Source organism: Leucoraja erinacea, chromosome 24, assembly GCF_028641065.1.
Source record: "Leucoraja erinacea ecotype New England chromosome 24, Leri_hhj_1, whole genome shotgun sequence".
In the NCBI taxonomy this organism is placed as follows: Eukaryota; Metazoa; Chordata; class Chondrichthyes; order Rajiformes; family Rajidae; genus Leucoraja; species Leucoraja erinaceus.
Genome location: NC_073400.1, coordinates 1,509,401 through 1,523,181, shown reverse-complemented (window position 1 = coordinate 1,523,181; position 13,781 = coordinate 1,509,401). Strand labels below are relative to the sequence as shown.

General features: G+C 45.2%; 1 long non-coding RNA gene across 1 annotated transcript; it reads right to left on the bottom strand.

Annotated features, from left to right (window-relative positions):
• Positions 1-3,855: 3,855 nt before the first annotated feature.
• Positions 3,856-11,301, bottom strand: LOC129709009 (uncharacterized). Its single transcript, XR_008725438.1, has 3 exons — positions 10,788-11,301; positions 8,351-8,486; positions 3,856-4,478 (listed from the first exon to the last, which is right to left on the bottom strand). It is a non-coding gene; the product is annotated as an uncharacterized LOC129709009 (long non-coding RNA).
• Between the last annotated feature and the right edge of the window lie 2,480 nt (positions 11,302-13,781).

Genomic DNA, 13,781 nt, shown 5'->3' with positions numbered 1-13,781 from the left:
CCTGCATCTAGCCTGTCCAACCCCTTAAGAATTTTGTAAGTTTCTATAAGGTCCCCTCTCAATCTCCTAAATTCTAGAGAGTATAAACCAAGTCTATCCAGTCTTTCTTCATAAGACAGTCCTGACATCCCAGGAATCAGTCTGGTGAACCTTCTCTGCACTCCCTCTATGGCAATAATGTCCTTTCTCAGATTTGGAAACCAAAACTGTACGCAATACTCCAGGTGTGGTCTCACCAAGACCCTGTACAACTGCAGTAGAACCTCCCTGCTCCTATACTCAAATCCTTTCACAATGAAAGCTAACATACCATTCATCTTTGAGCACTATGAAGTCATCAATTCCCTCTCACAGCCATGTGCATGTACCAAAGATCGGCAAAAAGTGTTGCAGTAACTCAGCAGGTAAAGCAGCTTCACTGGAGAATATGAATAGGTGACGTTTTGCGGCGGGACCCTTCTTCAAACTCATCAGACTGAAAAGGGTCCCGACCCGAAACTTCACCTAGTCATGTTCTCCAGAGATACTGCCTGACCTGTTGATTTACTCCAACACTTTATGTCTATCTATGGTAGAAATCAGCATCTGCAGTTTTTTATTACATGAGTGTGTGCCCTTTGGAATGGATTTCAAATCCAATGTAAAGGTGTCTTTGTTGATTTGACTCCAATTTCTGACTGCTAATATTCTCAACCACTTAATCTTCAAGATTTTTATCTAACGCCAGCCAATAAACAAAACTTTGTAAAAACAAAAAGTGCTTTCATGCTCACCACGTACCAGAATGTATATTTTGAAGCTTTTCTAAAGTCTGTTTCCTCTCAGTACATTTGGCAACAACCCTGTGTCCTCATTTTATTCATTTTCTTTCCCAGAATAACGCCAACACTGGTTTAGATATCTCATTTCTACATCTAAATATTTGTCAAGTTGGCTCATCCTTTTAAAATCTTTTCATTTATTTACTTTAAAACAACTTTTTGATTTTTATTAACTGTCCTCATTGCCATAACTGGAAAATCATCCTCGACTATTTTCAATTAGCGTGAGTGCTTGATGATTAAATATCAGCAAAAGCATTTTGTTTGGAGCTTCTACATTCACTCACGTAACCCTTTGCTTTCTCCACACAGCCGATATCAGTTTTATCACCTATGGAACAAGAATTGGTCACCGGGACTAATGGTCTATGATCAAGGTAGACGTGGACCCTACAAGGATGAACAAGACATATTGCCCCCTCTCAATAATCCCAATTGCTGCTCTCTCAATCTCAACATAGTTGTTCTCATTTTTGTCAATGTACACAGTTCAAATATGATTCTAAAAACAGATTCTCAACAACTGCATCACCAATTGTTTTTCCCAATCCATAATTCAGAGCATCATACACATTTCATTAAAGGATGCTAAGTGCTGGAGTAACTCAATCGGTCAAGTATCATCCCTGGAGAACATAGAGAGGTGATATTTTGGGTTGAGACCCATTTTCAGGCAGTCTGAAGAATGGTCTCGACCTGAAACATCACCTGCCTACAGTATGTTCTCCAGAGAAGGTCTGATAAACATGGAAACATAGAAACATAGAAAATAGGTGCAGGAGTAGGCCATTCGGCCCTTCGAGCCTGCACCGCCATTTAATATGATCATGGCTGCTCATCCAACTCAGTATCCTGTACCTGCCTTCTCTCCATACCCCCTGATCCCTTTAGCCACAGGGGCCACATCTAACTCCCTCTTAAATATAGCCAATGAACTGTCCTCAACTACCTTCTGTGGCAGAGAGTTCCACAGACTCACCACTCTCTGTGTGAAAAATGTTTTTCTCATCTTGGTCCTAAAAGACTTTCCCCTTATCCTTAATCTGTGACCCCTTGTTCTGGACTTCCCCAATATCGGGAACAATCTTCCTGCATCTAGCCTGTCCAACCCCTTAAGAATTTTGTACGTTTCTATAAGATCCCCCCTCAATCTTCTAAATTCTAGCGAGTACAAACCGAGTCTATCCAGTCTTTCTTCATATGAAAGTCCTGACATCCCAGGAATCAGTCTGGTGAACCTTCTCTGCATTCCCTCTATGGCAAGAATGTCTTTCCTCAGATTACGAGACCAAAACTGTACGCAATACTCCAGGTGTGGTCTCACCAAGACCCTGTACAACTGCAGTAGAACCTCCCTGCTCCTATACTCAAAATCCTTTTGCTATGAATGCTAACATACCATTCGCTTTCTTAAAGGGTGCTGCCTGACCTGCTGAGTTACTCCAGTACTTTGTGTCTTTTCATGTATTAACCAGCATCTAGAGGTTTTTATTTCTGCTGTTTACCTCATTCCATTGTCTGCTTTGTACAATGGTGATCTAAGCAAGACACTCTTCCCAAACTATTCTTACAAACTTACGTGCTGGTTCCTTTGCCCCGATTCAATTTGTTATCTTTCCACTCGATATCTGATGTATCAGTGCTGTTGGCAAAAAGCTAGCGTTACATTATCCCATGCCCGATTCCTCACCATTATTTGTATCTTTTGTTTGATTTGCAATTAATTTGCATCTAATTTTAGTCTTACCTAAACTGCTTGTCTCTAATCATCTGCCACCTGTTTTGTTTAAGTTTATTACTGTCTTCATCTCATTGCCTCTCAGAAGCACCTGTTATTTGATGAATACCTTCTTCAGTACTTGTGGCTATAACTACATCACCCTAATTACAGAGTTGATGATCTATCCCCAGCAATCTCTTGGCCATTTTAGCATATGTTTAAAGGAGATGTGTGGGACGTATTTTACACAAAGGGGATGTGGGTGCCTGGTGGTGGAGGCTGATACAATTGTGAGGGGGGGTGGGGGTGGGAAGGGGGGCGAAAAAGGGGATAGTGGGGAAGGGGGGTGTGCGGGAGGGGGATAGAGTTTTTTCTAACATATATTTACAACGTGGACAGGAAGTGGTCAAGATGCAACTTTTAGTAATAGTCTAGATGTGTGTGTGTGTGTGTGTCGCATATAATATGTGTGTGTGTGTGTGTGTGTGCATCTGTGTTTATATATATATATATGCACAATATATACAATACAACAATACAACAATACAATACAGTTTTATTTGTCACATTGCACATAAAGTGCTGGTGAAATGAATTTGTCAGCAGCAGTACAATGATAAAGAACACACAATACACAATAAAAAAAATTTAACACAAACATCCACCACAGCATTCATCACTGTGGTGGAAGGCACAAAATTTGGCCAGTCCTCCTCCATTTCCCCCCCGTGGTCGGGACCAGAGTCCAGAGTCAGACCAGGATCAGCTCTTCCTCACCGGAGACCCCAGCCTTAGTGTGGTGTAGGCTGCAGGCCGGCGGTCGAGATTTAAAGTCCCCGCCGCAGCCAGAAGCATGGCAGACCGCAGGGCCGGCAGTAGAAGCTCCCCTCTAGGGGTGATGTTAAGTCCACACCAAATCCGCGGTAGAAGTTGGCCACGGGCCGGCGGTGGAAGCTCCTTCTTCTCCCGGGTCCCCCATGAGGGATCCCGGGCTGTAGACGCCGCGCCAGCTGGAGCTGTGCAACTTGCTCGCGCGCCCGCAAGCTTCACGGCTTCAGCCTTCAGGCTGCTCGGCTGCGGCGGGCCAGCCTTCAAACGCGAGAAGACCCCAATCTCTGATCTCACGATTTTTTAAACATTCCCCAACGTTTTTAGGGCTCGCCCGCTCGAAAAAAAACGAGAGTTTGGACAGCTGCGCCCGCCAGTGAAGCCCCGGGCGCAAAATCCTCCGAGAAAGGCTGCGTTTTTTTCTGCTGTTAGGCCACGGGGGAGGCGACCTGGAAAAAGTCACATATACACATATTATATGTGTGTGTGCATCTGTGTGTATATATATATGCACAATATATATGTTACATATATGTGACATAACTTTCTTTTTCTCATTTATTATATTGTTTACAGTGTACTCTGTTTACACTTTCTGTTGTGCTGTTGCAAGTAAGAATGTCATTGTTCTATCTGGGACACATGACAATAAAACACTCTTGACTTGATAATGACATTATAGCTTGTAATACCTGCAGACCTTTTCCTTTCAATAGCATGCCCAAGTACGATTTCAAGTCTGAATGTAATTCTCCGAGGCAGTCTTTATTCAAGTTGGTTGATTGGTCTAACTACTCCAATTCTATTTGTTCTCCATGTTGACATAAGACATCGTCCATCTTACATGAACTTTGCTTGAATATATCTTCAGGTTCACTACACTCTTCATCGGTTATACTGTCGTTGGCTGAACATCCTTCAATATTAGTTTTCTTGTCCATAATAAATTATTCGACCACTGTTTCATTGTTCCTGTCAACTACATGTTTGGCTTGAACTCATTCTACTTTCCACAATTACCATCGATCTTAGAAACTCTCAGTTATTCATTGAGCTTGAACGCTGTGTCAACTTGTGTTCTGTGGCTTCTGACTGTGAAGACTTCCCCACTGTGAAGAAAACACACCAACAGAATTGCTTTTATTCTCGACCTTCATGTTAGAGTTGCATATTGAGGCAACAAGCCTTCATTTCTGGCAGTGATATCATTTACAAGTTGGCATGCCTGAAATGGATGGCTTCTATTTCATCCATCAGAATAAGTCTTCCGGTTTCGATTCTGGCTTGGAAAACTAGACTTCCCTAACTAGCTATAAGGAGAGGTTGAACAAATTTGAATTGTTTTCTCTGGAGTTCCAGAGGAGACCTGATACAAGCATATAACATTATGAGAGGCATAGGTGGACTAGGCAGTCAGAACCTTCCCAAGGTGGAAATGTCAAAGACTAGAGAATATAACTTTAAGGTCAGAGTGGGAAAGTTTAAAGGAGATGTGTGCGGCAAGTTTTTTTACCAAGAGTGGTGCGTACCTGGAATAAATTGCCAGGGTTGGTGGAGGAGGCAGATATGACTTTGGGATTTAAGAGGCTTTAAGATAGACACATGGATATGCAGGGTATGGAGGAGTACAGATCACGTGCGGAAAGATTAGATTAGTTTAACTTGTGTCATGTTCAGCACATACATTGTGGGCGGTTCTATGTACCGCTGTATAGTTTGAGCTGCCATAGTATTTGCTCTTTGTGCTCAGCAAATCTATTGGATAGACAGTATTTTTGATGACATCTTCATTGATGCACAATTTATCTTCAGGTTCAGTGTCTTCGATTGAAGTTGTTCTTTGATTAAACCACAAACAACCTGGTTTAGATTAATTTAGTTTAGAGATGCAGTGCCGAAACAGGCCCTTCGGCCCACTGAGTCTGTGCCGACCAGTGAACACAACCCTACACACACTAGGGATAATTTTGCATTAATGCCAAGGCAATTAACCTACAAACCCTGTACTTCTTTGGAGTGTGGGAGGAAACTGAAGATCTCGGAGAAAACCCACGCAGGTCACGGGGAGAACGTACATACTCCGTACAGACAGCACCCGTAGTCAGGATCGAACCCGGGTCTCTGGCATTGTAAGGCAGCAACTCTACCGCTGCACCACCATGCTGGTCATGCAGGGTATAATGTTGGCAGGCGTGATGGTGCCGGTGTGGAGAGCAGGCGCTGAGCTCGCAGCCTTGAGGTGCTCCCGTGCTGATGGTCATCAAGGAGGAAGTGTTTCGTACAGATTGTGGTCTGTTGATGAGAAAGTTGAAGATCTCCAAGTGTGTTTGATATTTGGATGGGATTGTGGTGTCAGTGACGATCGCACCCATGTCTTCAGTGGAGGTAAAGAGTTTCCCTGAAGGTGAATTCTGCCTGGACTTGCTGGGGAAGTATTGATGCCCAGAGGAAAAAGTTGTTGTCCCCCTCCCCCTCATGCCCCTCCCCTTCTCCCTCCCCTCCCGCCCTCCCCCTCTTCCCATCCCCCCCCCCCCCCCCCCCCCCCCCCCCCACCTCCCCTCCCCTCTCCACCCCCCCCCTCCCTGCATTCACTGAGAAACAGTCCCGACCTGAAACGTCACCATTCCATGTGTCCTCCAGAGATGCTGCCTGTGTCCTTTGGTGTAAACCAGTATTTGCGGTTCCCTGTTTCTACATGTGATGTGATGTAGTTCTTTAGATTAGTATTCCCTGGGAATGTATTGGCATTAGAAAGGATTCCTTGAAAGTTCGGCAATATTTACAGGAGATGTGTGGGGGACGGGTTCAGACTGATCATTTGTTGTCAGTTTCCCAGAGGATGAGACTACGGTCCCTATCTGGTCCACCATGGCCACAACTGGTCCGTCTGAGCGAGTCTGGTCTGAGGGGTGGGAACTGGACAATCCCTATAAATATTGCATCTCTTGCACTGCCATTGACTTGTTCGTGAAACTAACTGTGTTAGAATCATAGAATCATACAACGTGGAAACAGGCCCTTTTGCCCAATCTGACCACACCGACCAACATGCCCCACCTACATTAGTCCCACATGCCTGCATTTGTCTCATATCCCTCTAAACCTATCCTTTCACGCAGAGAGTGGTGAATCTCTGGAACTCTGCCACAGAAGGTAGTTGAGGCCTGTTCATTGGCTATATTTAAGAGGGAGTTAGATGTGGCCCTTGTGGCTAAAGGTATCAGGGGGTATGGAGAGAAGGCAGGTACAGGATACTAAGTTGGATGATCAGCCATGATCATATTGAATGGCGATGCAGGCTCGAAGGGCCGAATGGCCTACTCCTGCACCTATTTTCTATGTTTCTATGTTTCTATCCATGTATCAGTCTAAATGGTTCTTAAACATTGTAACAGTACCAGTTTCCATCACCCCCCCTCCGGCAGCTCGTCCCATACACCCACCACCCTCTGGTTCATATTAAATCTTTCCCCACTTGCTATTTTCTGACTACTATCGTGTTGCTTTGCACAGTGTTCCTTCTTTCAGGAATTGAGTGCAATTTACGCAGTTAGTTTCTGCTTGTAGTCTGAGTCTATGTGTCTGTGATGCTGCTGCAAGCAGGAGGTTCATTGAACCTGCACCTCACCAAACATGTGCATACGGCAATAAACCCGACTTGACTTGACTTAATGCCCCACTGTAAGCTCTTGTTTATATAAAAATGGACCTTTCTGCTGGATAATGAGCTTGTTCAAAGAACACCAAACATGACTGGCGTAAAGTGCCTGCTGCTAATTAAGAGTAAAAAGTGAGAAATAGTTTTGCCCAGAACTCAGACGTTGCAAATGGAGTGTGACTTTACTCATCTGGAGAAATTAAAACAGGCAAAAGCAAACTGGACACTGTTATTAAACAATGTCCTTGAGAGGACCTTGGTGTGTAATGGAAATGAGGGTAAATATCTCCGTCCCCCACAGGGAGGTGTTCTCGATTAGAATGTAGGTCAAAGAATAAGCCTATGTTTTCAGCTGGATTTTGAAACAGCTCTTGTCAGGAGAGGATCAGGGCATTTATGCTTGGGTTATCGGGAAGCACAAGGTCAGAGTGACAAAGTTTGCTGTTTATTCCGTCAAGGGACCGGCCAAAATGAGGACACAGTGCAGGGTGCCATGGGCAGAAGACAATGTAATACAGATTGAAAGATCTGCCCATTATACCAATGAGAAAGGATATCAGCCATTGAAATTCTGGGAAAGAGCTATTTGATTCAGGAGATTTTTACAGGTAAGGACATCAAGGCGGGTCAGACACCATCCATAGAGGAAATGGATAAGGGGGTGTTTCGGGTCGGGACCCTTCTTCAGACTGTTACAGTCTGGTTGAACGCAGAAGGGAGAAATGGTCCATAGAATTGCTTGAGGAAAAATGTGTGGAAAGATCAGGAGGACAATCACCATCGGTTTCAACGGACATCCCAGGTTGAAGCAGGGACAAAAAGTTACCCAAAGATATCCACCTGCTAATGTAGACGACGCAGATTCTGGAGTCTTCAGCAAAACACAAGATGCTGAAGGATCTCAGTAGGTCAGGTGGCTTCTGTGGAGGGAATGGATGGACTATGTTTTGGGCCAGGTCCCATCAGTCTGAAAAAGGGTTTCGGCCCGAAACGCTGCCTATTTCCTTCGCTCCGTAGATGCTGCTGCACCCGCTGAGTTTCTCCAGCATTTTTGTGTATTAGTCTACCTTCTTCAGACTGTTTGGGTGTATGACTAGTCCTGGGAGGTTTTTAGTTTTAGAAATACAGCATGGAAACAGGCCCTTCAGCCCACTGCGTCCATGCCAACCATCGATCACCCATTCACACTAGTCCAATGCTATCCCACATTTGCATCACAACAGGGGAAGTTTACGGTGGGCCAATCTCTCATGTCTTTGGGATGTGGGAGGAAACTGGAGGAGGACCCGGAGGGAGACCATGCGAACTCCACAACGACAGTACCTGAGGTCAGGATCGAATCCTAGTCTCTGGCGCTTTGAGGCAGCAACTCTACCACGGTGCTACCTCATCTTCATTTCCTGTGGATTGCGATCAAACAGACTTTCCCGGCATAAAGGATCCAATGGCGTAGTTTGATCTAAAGCGGGGGAAATAATGGCGAGGTGGATTCGTTATGTTACCGTACACCAACGCTTTTCCAACAGGTTACTTGATAATTTGTTGCTCTAGACTTTAGACTTTTACTTTATACTTTACAGATACAGAGCGGAAACAGGCTCTTCAGCCACCCAGTCAGCCTCCACCAGCGACCCCACCCTCTAACACTATCCTACCCACTAGGGACAATTTACAATTCACAGAAACCAATTAATGTAAAAACCCCTGTACGTCTTTGGAATGTGGGAGGAAACCAAAGTTGCCGGAAAAAACCCACACAGTCACAGGGAGAACGTGCAAACTCCGTACAGGTAGCACCAGTAGTTAGGATTGAACTCGGGTCCGTGGCGCTAGGGGGCAGCAGCTCCACCGCTGAGCCACCGTATCGGTTATTTGGGCTTCCTCCACTTCAACCGTAACTGCTCCTCAACAGTTCTTCTTTGACATTGGATGGCCTGAGAGGGGTGTGAATGGCTGTAGATTTCCTTTCGATGTAAGAAAGAGCCTCAATCCTGCCTCAGTTCTGACTCTCAATGTCCTTCTATCCAGTGTTGATCTATGTCAAGTAAGAGTGCCACATTAGGCAGGTGGAATTCGGGCAATTCCAGAAACAAAGTGTTTCACTGTACCTCGGTACACATGACAATAAAAAACCTGAACCTGAACATAAGTGAACAGATAGCACAATGAACCTATGTCAAAGCCCAGCACTTAATACCCGTCTAATTCCTATAGTTTCAATTTTATACAAACAGTATATTCACACATTTAATTCCTTAACTTGGTTTAAAGAACATTTTTGCAATCTCTAATGCTAGATTTTTATTAAAGATGATTTTTCAATAACAGAATCAGGCTGGTGTTATGCTGCGTGTCAAAGCAGATCAGAGCTGCAAGAATTATTAATCCACGAGGAATTTAAAATCACCTTCCCATATGAAAAGAAATATTTACATCTTGACTGTGTTGGCGTGTGCCAAGGCCACCCACGTACAGTGGTATGAGTGGAAAACAGAGCTGGTGAATGGATTGCTGTCAACTCTGTGCCAGTTGGCTGTCGAATGGAAGAGTACAATTCCTCACTCCCTGTTCCCAGTTCAGCAGCAAAGGGGAAATGTTGTGACACGTTCTCAGATATTGATTCTGTTGCATCCTCAATGGTTGTGTCACACCCACGTGGCCTCACACCCTCCACCCTCTCTCTCTCTCTCTGCCACAACTCCCAATGCATTGTCCACCCATTCCCCACTCCTCCCCGCTGCCCACACCAGCACTCCCGCATGCCCACTCAGTCTTCTCTTATCCCCACCACCTCACACCACACACACACACACACACACAAACCAACCTCCCTTCCATTGCCTCCACCTACACCTCATGCTGCCTCAGCAAGGCCAGCAGCATCATCAAGGACCAGTCTCACTCCGGACACTCCCTCTTCTCCCCTCAAGAGGCACAGAAGTGTGAAAACACACACCTCCACATTCAGGGACAGTTTCTTCCTGGCTGTTATCAGGCAACTGAATATTCCTATCAACAAGCAGAGAGGGGACCTGAACTGCCATCTACCACATGGGAGATCCTCGGTCTATCTTTAATCGGACTGGACTTTACCTTCCACTAAATGTTATTCCATTTATAATGTATCTGCACACTGTGGACGGCTCGATTGTTATCATGTATAGTCTTTCCACTGAGGTTGGCACACAACAAAAGATTCTCACTGTACCTCAGTACACGTGACAAGAAACTAAACTCAACTAAACTCCTCCACAGCCTCACCTGTCCCACGCCTCAGTGAAACACCACCAAGTCTACTTGCTGCAACCATGATGTCCATAGGCAAGGACATGAAAACCTCAGATTCAGTTCAGGGAACCTATTGTCCTGCAAGCTCTGGGCAATTCTAATCTGATGCCCATTGTTCAATTTAAGTGAAGAATGAAGAAATGAAGAATGCGTTTATTGGCCAAGTATTTACATCCAAGGAATTTGCCTTGGTGCTCCACCCGCAAGTGACAACATGACATACAGTGACAGTTAGGAATGACACATAAAACACTAAACATTAATAATAAAACATTATTGATTAAACATGTCAATTAAATAAAATACCAGAGCAAAAGGAGGCTACAGATTTTTGGTTATTGAGCCACTACTTGTGGAAAAAAGCTGTTTTTATGTCTGGCTGTGGCAGCTTTGACAGTCCGGAGTTACCTTCCAGAGGGAAGTGATTCAAAGAGCTTGTGGCCAGGGTGAGAGGGGTCAGAGATGATCTTACCCACTCGCTTCGTGGCCCTTGCAGCGTACAGTTCATCAATGGAGGGAAGGTTGCAGCCAATAACCTTCTCAGCTGATCGGACGATTCGCTGCAGCCTCCAGGTGTCGTGCTTGGTGGCTGAGCCAAACCAGACCATGATGGAGAAGGTGAGGACAGACTCTACGATGGCCGTGTAGAATTAACCGTTCACACATCGTGTATCACTGACAATAGAGTTATGGACACAAGGTGACAGGGTGTAAGAAATAACAGCAGTAACTCGGGTATGGAGCAAACGTTAGGTGGAATAATGTGGAAGAAAGAAATACTGTAGATAACGTAGACAGTCAGAACCTTTTTCCTAGGTTGGAGATATCAAATATTGAGGGCATAATTGGTGTTGAACGGGGCAAGTTTTGTACACAGAGGGTGGTGGGGGCTTGGAACTCACTGCTAGCGGTGGTGGTGGAGGCAGATACGAATGTGGCGTTTAAGAGACTTTAGATCAACACATGGATATGCAGGGAATGGAGGGATAGGGATTACGTGCAGGCAGATAAAAGTTGGTCTTGGCACCATGTTCAGCACAGACATTATGGGCCGAAGGGGCCTGTTCCAGTTTTAGATTTACATCCTAAAGATGTGCTGGTTTGTAGGTGAATTGTCCCTCTGTAAATTGCCCCTAGTGTGTAGGGAGTGGATACGGAAGTGGGATAACATAGAACTAGTGTGAGGATAGACACAAAGAGCTGGAGTAACTCAGCGGGTCGGGCAGCATCTCTGGAGAAAAGGAAGAAGTGACATTTCAGGTCGAGATCCTTCTTCAGACTGAGAGTCAGGGGAAATGGAAATGAGAGATATAGATGGTGATACGGAGAGAACTAGAACAAATAAATGAAAGGTAGGAAAAAAGTAATGATGATCAAGGAAAGCACACAATGGTCCATTGTTGGCACTGGGGTAGGTCTTAACCAGTAGAGGGAGGTTGCAGTCTATATCTCTCTATATCACTGTCTATATTTCTCACTTCTCATTCCGCTGACTCTCAGTCTGAAACATAGAAACATAGAAACATAGAAATTAGGTGCAGGAGTAGGCCATTCGGCCCTTCGAGCCTGCACCGCCATTCAATATGATCATGGCTGATCATCCAACTCAGTATCCCGTACCTGCCTTCTCTCCATACCCCCTGATCCCCTTAGCCACAAGGGCCACATCTAACTCCCTCTTAAATATAGCCAATGAACTGGCCTCAACTACCCTCTGTGGCAGAGAGTTCCAGAGATTCACCACTCTCTGTGTGAAAAAAAGTTCTTCTCATCTCGGTTTTAAAGGATTTTCCCATTATCCTTAAGCTGTGACCCCTTTGTCCTGGACTTCCCTAACATCGGGAACAATCTTCCTGCATCTAGCCTGTCCAACCCTTTAAGAATTTTGTCAGTTTCTATAAGATCCCCTCTCAATCTTATAAATTCTAGAGAGTATAAACCAAGTTTATCCAGTCTTTCTTCATAAGACAGTCCTGACATCCCAGGAATCAGTCTGGTGAACCGTCTCTGCACTCCCTCTATGGCAATAATGTCCTTCCTCAGATTTGGAGACCAAAACTGTACGCAATACTCCAGGTGTGGTCTCACCAAGACCCTGTACAACTGCAGCAGAACCTCCCTGCTCCTATACTCAAATCCTTTCGCAATGAAAGCTAACATACCATTCGCTTTCTTTACTGCCTGTTGCACCTGCATGCCTACTTTCAATGACTGGTGTACCATGACACCCAGGTCTCGCTGCATCTCCCCCTTTCCCAATCGGCCACCATTTAGATAATAGTCTGCTTTCCCGTTTTTGCCAGGAGGATCTCAACCCGAAATGTCACCAATTCCTTTTCTCCAGATATGCTGCCTGTTGCTGTGAGTTACTCCAGCTTTTTGTGTCTATCTTCCTGTTAAATCAGCAACTGCAGTTCCTTCCTACACATTTAGAATGAGTGTGAATGCGTGGGCCGATGGTCAGCATGGACTCGGTGGGCCGAAGGGCCTGTTGCCATGCTGTGTCTCTAAACTAAATTAAACTAAGTACTTGCAAGATTCGTTTTCAATCTTTGAAAGTAAACTTGTCAGTCTTTCAATGCCACCCCTTTTTATAAGCACATATATATGCTTAAGTGTAGTTTCTAGTCGGGCGGGGAATCAGGTTTCTTACTTCAGTGAAACACTGCACCTGTGATTGCGAGACTGAGGCAGACTCTGGGGACCGGGACAGTCAATATAAACAGTGCAAGCTCATTGCTCCACATGCTGAAACACTCATGTAATGCAATCTGCTGCAGCTACACTCCCGCCCTCCAATACCACCGCCTCTCTTCTCTTCTCTTAGTGTTTAGACAGAAATTGGCTACCTGCTCCCCAGAGACGCTTAAAAGTTAAATGGAATTTTAGCCGCTTTGTTTTGGGTAAAGTGCCGATATGGAAAGTCTGTCTGGAGCCGGAGAGAGAGGCAGCGAGAAGGGAGGAGGTGAAGAGGGATTCGTGTCAAAGTTGGCAGGCTTAGAAAAAGGGATAAATGTGTCATAGAGAGAGGGGGGGATGGGGAGAGGGGGGGGGAGGGGGGGGAGAAAAAAGAGGGGGGGGGGGAAGAGACAGAGAAAGAGTGAGAATAAAATACATTTCTCACTCCCTCCGGCTGTCCCACAGCATTTTACAGCCAATTTTGAAATGTGACCTGTTTTGTAAACTCAGTAACGCAGCCGACAATTTGCACAGCAGAAGAAATGCAGAAACACCAATGAGACAATGACAGTCAGCCTGGGGGTCGACACCCACGGCACCCTGGCAACCCCTCAATCCCCTCAATCCCCCAACACCCACATTCCCTGGTCCCACTCCCACCCACACCCTGTGGCACTACCAGAGCCAGCAGCTCAGGCAGAGCAGAAAGGCCCTGGTTTCATGTTGCAACTGAGGGAATTTAGTGCAAACACTCCCGTCAAACACTCCCGTCTGACCCTGTCACTCT